The sequence below is a fragment of the Schistocerca cancellata genome, chromosome 7, assembly GCF_023864275.1.
Source record: "Schistocerca cancellata isolate TAMUIC-IGC-003103 chromosome 7, iqSchCanc2.1, whole genome shotgun sequence".
NCBI lineage: Eukaryota > Metazoa > Arthropoda > Insecta > Orthoptera > Acrididae > Schistocerca > Schistocerca cancellata.
This window is the reverse complement of record NC_064632.1, coordinates 402137770-402148865: the sequence shown is the minus strand read 5'-3', so window position 1 is coordinate 402148865 and position 11096 is coordinate 402137770. Positions and strand designations below refer to the sequence as shown.

General features: G+C 42.9%; 1 non-coding gene across 1 annotated transcript; it reads left to right on the top strand.

Moving 5' to 3' along the window:
* The first annotated feature begins 9550 nt into the window (after positions 1–9550).
* Positions 9551–9625, top strand: Trnas-cga (transfer RNA serine (anticodon CGA)). Its single transcript has one exon. It is a non-coding gene; the product is annotated as a tRNA-Ser (tRNA).
* Positions 9626–11096: the final 1471 nt, after the last annotated feature.

Here is an 11096-nt window from a genome sequence, read left to right as displayed (position 1 = left end):
CCGGCTGAGAAATGCCTAAGAGGAGCAAAACCCCAGTGGCCGTGTAGTAACTTCAGCCAGTGCAAACAACACCACGAAACATCAGAATGATCCAGAACTAACGATATATTGCAACTGGTGTTACCTTCTAGTAGGAGTTTTCTTTTCCCCCATTGCATCTTCAGTCTCTTGACTGGTGTTAAGAGCGTCGCCACGAGTTCTTCTCCTCCGCCAGCCCCTCTATCTCAAAGTAGCGCTTACACTCAACGCCCTCAATTGTTTGATATATAAAGGACATTACAGGTAAGGTGTTTTCCTCTTTAACTAACGTGATAACCGATGTAAGTAATATATATGAAAAAGCATAAGAAACTTTGCCCTTTCTGCAGATTTATGGTCATAATTTATATAGTTGTTTTCCAAAGAGTGACAGCAACGATTGCAATTTTTGAAATAAATCATTTTTCCCCTATCATGTAGGTTGATGTGTTAACTCAATGCAAATCAATTTTCTATCGGTTTATTTATGAATCTAGAAAAGGGCACTGAAGTTTTGGGTATGAAAGCAGCACGCTCTACACAATTGGCTATGTTTAGATGGCTGTTCTGGTTGCGGAACATTCATTTAAATGTGATATTCAAACGAGTGCCCATTTTCCTATGCATTCCAAACGCCTGGCGCACGAGACGTAAAATCCCTGCTATCACGGAGCGACAAGCTTTCTCGATGTGCTGTTTGAAGGCATCTGGGTCTGTGGGTTCGGTGACATAAATACGACTCTTAAAGAATCCCACAAAAAGAAATCTATTGGTGTTAAATCGAGTGACCAAGCGGGCTTTTCTCGAGGAGCACGGCGTCCTAACCATTTACCAGGAAACCTGTTGTTCAATTCTTACTCAACACGAGGCGCAGAATGGGCTCGGTTACACATCGTACTACATCCACACATGGCCTCTAATGTCTAGACCATTGGTCGTCAAATTGTGGCCCATGGACCGCATATGGCCCACATCGACTATTCGTGCTGCCCACGATTGTCATCAGTATTTTCATAATAACATGTTTGCAGCAACTAGTAGCCGAAGGTAAAAACTTCAGCTACCATTACAAGATTCTTAAGAGGGTAGTTTCCTGATCAGTAACAAACACAAATACTTACGGAGACAGCAATATTTTACGACGTACTTAATTTTAATTCACGTTGCTGAATCCGGCCATGAGCTACGTAAAGTCGACTGCTTAGCTCAGGGGCTGAGAGGCAAGTGGCGCGGTCACTGTAGGGCTAGAGGGTGTGAAACGGGGACGTTTTACTGATTGTCTGCCAGTAGTGGCAACTAACTAGCGTACATGACTAGTACCCACCAGCTGCTACGGTATAAATTACAAACTGAAGTGACACGGATTCGTTAATGTATATTATACAGAGGGTCATATTTGTAGCAAGCAGTATTTAGTAAACATTTGTGATCGTGTCTCGTATTCCATAATGCATTTAAACATAAATGGAACTGCTGTCATTAATCAATTAATCATACTCTCACACAGAAAACACAGTAATACTTTGTCTGGTAATTACAGTGTGACAACTTTTGACTCGCTGAGGGTGGCAGCAACTTGAAAGCGAGAACAGTCAGATCGAAATATTACGAATGGCGCCGCTTTTTAACGACCAGACCATGATAAAAATGCGCTATTTCAAAAATTATAAACCGTTGCTGCAACTTTCTGGAAAATAAGTAAATATACCAAGTCCAGAGCTCCACAGAAAGAGAACGTACGTTATGTTTACAAATCTAATTAAATATTACTCTCACTTGTTTTTGTAAGTTGTAGAGGAAAATGCTCTGAATCTTCTAATTTTTATCTTCTCCAACAATTTTGCTCTATATGTCTCCCTCTCCTATCACGATGTCTTAACACACATCATGTAGTAACTTGTGTTTCTCACATATTCCGTTCCTCGCCGAATCTGCGAGGAAACACCTCACTTCTTACCTCATCAGTCCACTTACTTTTCAACACCCCTTCTGAAACTCTTTGATTCTTTTGCAGTAGTCCCGCAATCGACGAGATCTGTTAACAACATAAAATGTCTGCACCGAGAGTTTTTTCACTGCCTTATAACTACCACAGAGAGCTCATTCCGCGGGTTTGGCCCACTAATTGGACCGCTGGTCTGCAATTAGCTGTGATGTCTAATTATCTGTAACGGCGTCTCCTCCACGATTACTGTAACTGATCGGAAGTGGCAGCTTCTTTCAGCTCGGAGCATTTTTATCGACATCTTGGCGCGTTGCTATAGCGAACAACACGTGGTGCGGGGCCTGCCTATGTATCCTGGTAACTGGAACACATTGTACGTAGCGATGGTACAGAACTATATGGTATCTACTCAGGATGTCGTGTGCAGCATCAATTTGCAGTCCCCCTCGCCTCTCGGTTTTAGCTTGTCACGCTGCAGCGAAATATTCGTACTCCATCTGAATATGCCAACTCCGTAAGTTGTTCCCTACATTTGGAGGGCTGTGTTGGATAAACTGCGTTAATGAACAATCTAACCTCGGCGGTTTGCTGGTAATTGGTACAGAGGCGTGCTTATCTAATATCTTCTAAAGATGTTTCTTTATCCCTATTGGAATTCTTCTCCGCCGGCTGCATCTTGTAACATTGCTGTTTTCAACGGTGAAAGTATGTGCGACCATTGAGATCGCTGCTACCATGTCTACAACAGCGCTCAAAGACTTTGATTTAAGGAAAAACGGATGCCACATTATCTATTTGTCCAGTTATGTAAAATAAGCAGACATACATATCTGGTGATATGGTGGAATCAGAGCCGCGTGAGAGGCAGTGACAATCTACGATCGCAATGTCTAATCATAACATCGAGCACCGCAATGACACCTATTAACACTGTGCTCTCAATATCACATCAAACGGTGCTGATGGCACTTTTAACACTTATTTCACTTCTACCTAAAAAATTGTAACTTGTTCACTTGATAGTGTGTCACAGGCTGGCATCGCCAAACACCGAGCTATACAGCTTAATGACCGCACCAAACACCTTCTCAGCTTAATGACCGCACCAAACACCTTCTCAGCTTAATGACCACACCAAACACCTTCTCAGCTTAATGACCGCACCAAACACCTTCTCAGCTTAATGACCGCACCAAACACCTTCTCAGCTTAATGACCGCACCAAACACCTTCTCAGCTTAATGACCGCACCAAACACCTTCTCAGCTTAATGACCGCACCAAACACCTTCTCAGCTTAATGACCGCACCAAACACCTTCTCAGCTTAATGACCGCACCAAACACCTTCTCAGCTTAATGACCGCACCAAACACCTTCTCAGCTTAATGACCGCACCAAACACCTTCTCAGCTTAATGACCGCACCAAACACCTTCTCAGCTTAATGACCGCACCAAACACCTTCTCAGCTTAATGACCGCACCAAACACCTTCTGACTTGCCCGCCGTAGGGCACGTTTCCGTCACAGACCAATCACTTCCGCTAACGTTTATTCGATTCATTTTTCTACCTTCCAAAGGCCTTTTGAAGATATTGATATGATTTGAACAGGGAGACAAAAACACTATTACTCCTATCAAAACATATATATCACTTCTTCTGGTCCAGTACCGTTTAAGAGTACCAGGAGGCCCTTTACTATTTCTGTACTACACACCATTTCTTCAAGATCTGATGATCCGAATATTCTGTCTTTCGATCTCCAAAGCTATGAGTTAGAAAAATGAATGTGGTTTGCTTTTATAACCCTCAACATATAGCCTACACTTAAAGCCTTCTTTCACTATACTCTCTATTGAAGATGTTTCTTAAAGTTCCTGTGACCAGTCATGAGTTCTACTTCGAGTTCAGCCTGCCTCCCACGGTTACAGATCTTAAAACGTGACTTTAGTATTATTAGCTTGCCAAGTTTTTGTTTTTGGATAGTAGTCCAGTATTCTAGATGCTGTCTTCTGATCCAGCTTCGTTGTCTTGATTTAACTATTATTTTTTAATGATTAGGACAGATTCCGGTCCAATAAATGGACTTGTCATACATTTCCTGGGCACCCTAATAGCTCGTTCATTGTCATTGATTCCTGAGTGACCATGGACCCACAGCAGGTTTGCTCTTTTGCTTTCCCCTAGTCTCACAACGGTTTTGTCACATTATGCAGATGTAATTGCAGTTATTAAACAGCAGTATCAGTAAGGCTTCTAGGGCGGTCGACACGGTTTTTGATAAGTTATTTATTTATTACTATCAACTGTAGTTATTCGTATTGTCTCCAATTGTGCTGGCAAGTCTCTACAGTCTGCTGTATCTCCTGGACAAAGTCTGCTACAGACTGAAACTTTCGAACACGCCAGGTCCAGGTAACTTGAGCAAATTTCACAGTGGAGTGGGGAACCTGAGTTTGTCTTCTGACACGCACATCCATAACAATGATTGTAACTACGTAATTAAATTCTATCAGGACCAGTAACATGGCATGAACGCCAATATTCTTTAGCGAAACATTTCAACACCAACATTAACCGCCCCTATTTCAAAGTCCTCGTATTTTCAAGAGCTTTCGAATATCGTTAATAGAAGTTTGGGAAATAAAGGAGACACAAGTTTGTTTCATATTGTATGCGGTTAATACTGTAGACGAGAGTGACCCAATGTATGGCACATACAGTTCCCAAACATTGGAATGATCTCGTGCCAGACACTAGGCCCCTAGGCCCATTTACTTCCACAGCGTTAATATGTGCAGCATATTCTGCGATAATAGACATCTGTTAACATCAATTTTAAGCTTTAAGTTTCCCAGATGATGACGAAATAACCGAAACTCGTTGCAGGCTAAAATGGCTCTGAGCACTATGAGACTTAACTTCTGAGGTCATCAGTCCCCTAGAACGTAGAACTACTTAAACCTAAGGACATCACACACATCCATGCCCGAGGCAGGATTCGAACCTGCGACCGTAGAGGTCGCGCGGTTCCTGACTGTAGCGCCTAGAACCGCTGGGCCACTCAGGCCGGCAAACTCGTTGCAGCAAAATAGTTTTATAGCAGCTTCTTTGGTGGTACATATAACAAACTTTTCCAACGCTCATCAGCATTTCCCACTACATACCATTCCTAGAGTAAAGAATATGACAGGACAATTGCTAGACGACAAGCTTGACGCCCTCTGCAGAGAGAATGTGGATGGAAACGTGTCTGAAGTTGTAGACCGTATCAGCAGATAGAACGTGGTTCCCACGCGAAGGATTTCAGTACTTGCTAATATTCCATGAGGATGACAAACCAATAAATCTAGCAAAATTTGCACCATAATCATCAGTAGGGACAGCACCTGCTACGGCTACATCTACACTCTGCAAGCCAACTTACTGTGTGCGGTGGTGGGCACTTCCTCCCATCTTGTTTCAGTGGCGAATGGTCAGTGGGAGGAATGATTGATTGTAAGCCTCCGTATGAGGTAGAATCTGTATTTTTATTATTATGGTTTTTCAGAAACGTGTACGTAAGAGGAAGGAGTATATTGGTTGACTACTAAAGACACCTAAGCTCTCCGAACTTGCCTCTGATCTTCCAATGAATCTCAGCCTGGTATAAGCCTTTACCTCAGTTTGTTTTATGTAGTCGTTCCAATTTCAATCACTCCGCCGGAAAAAAGTATCATTTTACAAGTTTCCAGTTCACTCAACGTTCATTGTTGCAAAAGTGTGTATGGAGTACGGGAAATAATTACATTTACAGATCAAGTCGAAACAAGGCCCCGGGAGTAGCTACAGTCCATTAGAACTACTGATAGCCTTGGGAGACCCAGTCCTGACAGAACTCTACCATCTGGTGAGCAAGATGTATGAGACAGGCGAAATTCCCTCAGACTACAAGAAGAATTGGACATCCCAAAGAAAACAGGGGTTGACAGATGTGAAAATTACCGAACTACCAGTTTAATAAGTCACAGCTGCAAAATACTAACGCGAGTTCTTTACAGGCGAATGGAAAAACTGGTAGAAGCCGACCTCGGGGAAGATCAGTTTGGATTCCGTAGAAATCTTGGAACACGTGAGGCAATACTGACCCTATGACTTATCTTAGAAAATAGATTAAGGAAAGGCAAACCTACGTTTCTAGCATTTGTAGACTTAGAGAAAGTTTTTGACTGTGTTGACTGGAACACTCTCTTTCAAATTCTGAAGGTGGCAGGGGTAAAATACAGGGAGCGAAAGGCCATTTACAATTTGTACAGAAACCAGATGGCAGTTATAAGAGTCGAGGGACATGAAAGGGAAGCAGTGGTTGGGAAGGGAGTGTGACAGGGTTATAGCCTATCCCCGATGTTATTCAATCTGTATATTGAGTAAGCAGTAAAGGAAACAAAAGAAAAGTTCGGAGTAGGCATTAAAATCTATGGAGAAGAAATTAAAACTTCGAGGTTCGCCGATGACACTGTCATTCTGTCAGAGACAGAAAAGGACCTGGAAGAGCAGCTGAACGGAATGGACAGTGTCTAGAGAGGAGGATATAAGTTGAACATCAAGAAAATCATAACGAGGATAATGGAATGTAGTCGAATTAAATCGGGTGATGCTGAGGGTATTAGATTAGGAAACGAGACACTTAAAGTAGTAAATGAGTTTTGCTATTTGGGGAGCAAAATAACTAATGATGATCGAAGTAGAGAGAATATAAAATGTAGACTGGCAATGGCAAGGAAAGCGTTTCTGAAGAAGAGAAATTTGTTAACTTCGAGTATATATTTAAGTGTCAAGAAGTATTTTCTGAAAGTATTTGTATGGAGTGTAGTCATGTATGGAAGTAAATCGTGGACGATAAACAGTTTAGACAAAAAAAGAATAGAAGCTTTCGAAATGTGGTGCTACAGAAGAATGCTGAAGATTAGATGGGTAGATCACATAACTAATGAGGAGGTATTGAATAGAATTGGGGAGAAGAGGAGTTTGTGGCACAACTTGACAAGAAGAAGGGATCGCTTGGTAGGACATATCCTGAGGCATCAAGGGACAACCAATTTAGTATTGAAGGGCAGCGCGGAGGGTAAAAATCGTAGAGGGAGACCAAGAGATGAATACACTAAACAGATTCAGAAGGATGTTGGTTGCAGTAGGTCCTGGGAATGAAGAAGCTTGCACAGGATAGAGTAGCATGGAGAGCTGCATCAAACCAGTCTCTGGACTGAAGACCACAACAACAACAACATACATCAATAGCACAAGCGGTTCTGAGGTAGCGGGTATCGACCCATGCTGACACACCCATGTCTGTATTAGGTGTAACCTACACGGACGACTAAGTAGGCGCTGACTCTGGCGTCCAGTCAATCGTACAGATGGCGAATATTGTCATGGACAGACTGCCTGCTCGATCTCGTCTCGTATATCTGTAAGAGCCGTTGGTTGATGAGTCGTACGAGTCACTTGTCGTCCCCTCATAACCGACATGTGTCCGATTGGAGACAAGTCTAGAGATAATGCAGAGCACGTTCAGTTTCACAGACAGTGTGTAAGAGAGCATTATCCTGATTTAACAATGCATCACCTTCACGTTGCAAGAACGGCATAAGAACGGGCCTAACTACATTCTACATGTTAGCGTCCCCTCCAGAATCACCAAAGGTGAATGATAGTTGTACCTTATGGCACTCAAGACCATAAGTCCTGTGTGGAGCCACTGTGTCTTGGACAAATGCACTGTACAAGACAGTTCTCACCAGGTCTATGTAGTACGCGCAAATGATCGTCACTTGTGTGGAGGCAGAATCTGCTTTCATCGCTGAAGACCACGGCGCGCCATTCCACCTTCCGAGCGATCCTCTGATGTAAACAGTCGAGCCGTCCACGTTGATGGCGTGGCGTGAGTGGAAGATGGGCTTGACGTGTGAATTCCCCTCAGTCCCACTGGTAATAACCGCTTCGCAACAGTTCGTGTGGTAACTTCTGGACTCATAAGCCCTATATCTGCGGGCCCTTTGAAACTCTCTCACTTGGCTGTAGGAAGCACGAGTGCTCTCCATGGCATGGTTGATTACTTGCTTCACACGTCTGCATCACACTTAGTCCTCTGGTTGTGATTACTTCCTATTGAACGGTAGACACAGATGGTATTCTAGTAGCAGTCTGTTGGCGGGTAATGTTGAAAACATTATGAGTACATCTGGTATCCCACAGGTGGCATATGCCGTCATCGGCTCAAAATTGTCGTCGCCTTTCCAGGTGTGCCAAATTCTTTGCGGCAGTGTATTTGGTTGAAGTGACCGCTTCCAGTGATCGTTCTGCAATCGTATAGACATATTATAACGCGTCTTTCCACCAATCTTCGCATGACACTTTACATTTGTTTACATTAAGGATCATGTGGGAGTTCCTACACCACGTGTAGATCCTCTGCAGACCATATTGGATTTTGCTATAATTTTATAGCGTCACGATTTTTCTGTCTAGAATAGCATATCATCCGTGAACGTCCTTAGGGAAACCCATGTGAAACAGATCTATTGGAAGTTAATTATTTGCATTCCTGGAATTTGTACTTGGTCTGAATGTCTCAAACACTAAGCGACGATGTTGGATCGCTTATAATTCGCGCCCAGTCTTTGGTCAAAGTAGCTGTGTCGCTGGAAGGTGTGCTTGTTTGGTCATAGCTGCCTGGCAGCAAGGAGCGCGGAGGTTCCATCGTTGGAGGAGTAGTTAAGTCAGACGCCGGGCTGAAGACTTGTGGCAATGTGGACGTAAAGCTAAGCGCATCTGTGTTTAAGTATAATGCATTATGTTTGAGTATTGTGAAACAGAGGAGAAAGATTCAATTAGTGGTTTAGAAATAAATGAGATGTAATGAGATTAAAAAGCATAGGAAGAGGAATGAAGGTAATATTTTTTATTTAGTTGCATTGTAGTGGCATATAGTTTGGAATCATTGTTGACTGAGACATTCACATCAGGGAACCTCAGATTTGTCATTCAAGATTGAGTAATTTTCACAGTCAGGTATTTTCCATGATTCTTAATTGTTTCTCTAACATTTGTGAGAGTAAGAGTTTGACATCAATGTTGCCATTTGTCAGTGATAATGAGTGTTGTAACATGAATCTAAAAGTAATAATATATCAGATAATTTAAAAACATCCTGGCAGATTAAAACTGTATGCCGGGCCGAGACTCGAACTCGGGACTTTTGCCTTTCGCGGGCAAGTGCTCTACCAACTGAGCTACCCAAACACAACTCATGCCCCGTCGTCACAGCTTTACTTCTGCCCGCGAAAGGCGAAGGTCCCGAGTTCGAGTCTCGGCCCGGCACACAGTTTTAATCTTCCAGGAAGTTTCATATCAGCGCACACTCCGCTGAAGAGTGAAAATCTCATTCTGGAAACATCCCCCAGGCTGTGGGTAAGCCACGTCTCCGCAATATCCTTTCTTTCAGGAGTGCTAGTTCTGCAAGGTTCGCAGGAGAGCTTCTGTAAAGTTTGGAATGTAGGAGACGAGGTACTGGCAGAAGTAAAGCTGTGACGACGGGGCGTGAGTCGTGCTTGGGTAGCTCAGTTGGTAGAGCACTTGCCCGCGAAAGGCAAAGGTCCCGAGTTCGAGTCTCGGCCCGGCACACAGTTTTAATCTGCCAGGAAGTTTCATATCAGCGCACACTCCGCTGTACAGTGAAACTATCATTCTCAATTTAAAAACAGTTTGTTAAATAAATATTTCACCTAACACCATTTCAATATCCCCCATCCAAGTCATTCTTATTTAAAGAGTGTCTCTCTCAGTTATGTATATAAAATAGTTTACTTGTTGTCTGGAGAATTGCACTAAGTTCTCAGCAACTGTAGTTAGAAATTTGCATCTGGCACACGGAAAGCAGCAAACACAGCGGTTACAAACAATTATGTTACGAGGCAAGATATTTTCGCTACAGGGTCAGTTTGCTACGAAAATCGTCTAGGCACAGGGACCATTTCATGAAGAGCATTATTAGGCAGATCATTAACGCACATCATTGTTTAATTAAAGAGATCAACAGCAAAGTTTAGGAGTTAGTGAGTTTACACTTTTTAGAAAGATTATATGACAGGGCTAAATTCATCTTATATTCTCACAGGCCGACATATTTGGTTTCTCTCGTAATTGGGAATGGGTAAAATCACCCAAAGCTAAACAACAGCAGAGTTAACAACGAAACACCAAGCAAGTACAAGTTCAAAACCAAACGAAAAAAAACTTTAAAGGAATCTTTAACATGTTATCAAATGAGTCACATGGTCTTGTAACAACTCCTTTACGCCTGACGATGTCTGTCAGCTGAGAATGACATTCTATGTTCTGTTTGCCAGAAAATCTTTAATCCAGTCACTAAGCGAGTCTGACATTCCGTTCGGTCATATTTTGTACATTAGGCGAATCTGTATCTGATGCCTTCTGGTTGCCATGGAACACGGTATCAATGCAGGTAACCGAAAGTCTCCAGTTAATATTCTTCACACCGGACGCTAAAGAAACTGTTGTCTCAGGAAGTGACGGCAGAATGTAAATGTGCAATGAACAGTCCTTCATATCGACATTAAAGTTTTCTGGGTGTGGTACCGCGTCATAATGTATAAAACTACTGCTGCTGGAGAAAAACTAACGTTTCGGCCACCGTTGCAGCGGCCTTCTTCTTGGTCTGCATGTATCGTGTAGACCCAGAAGAAGGCCGCTGCAAAAGTGGCCGAAACGTTGGTTTTTCTCCAGCAGCAGTAGTTTTATACATTATGACGTGGTACCACACCCAGAAAACGTTTATGTCGACTGATCCTGGCTTACGCAACTATATGATAATTAAATCAAGACCGTAACCTGCCGACAGGTGTGAATATAGATCAACGGGGATAGTTGAATATGTGTGACCCGACCGGGACTCGAACCGAGATCTCCTGCTTACATGGCAGACGCTCTATCCATCTGAGCCATAGCGTTCTCGCTTCCCGCGCCCGGGTTCCGGGGTTCGATTCCCGGCGGTGTCAGGGATTTTCTCTGCCTCGTGATGACTGGGTGTTGTGTGATGTCCTTAGGTTAGTTAGGTTTAAATAGTTCTAAGTT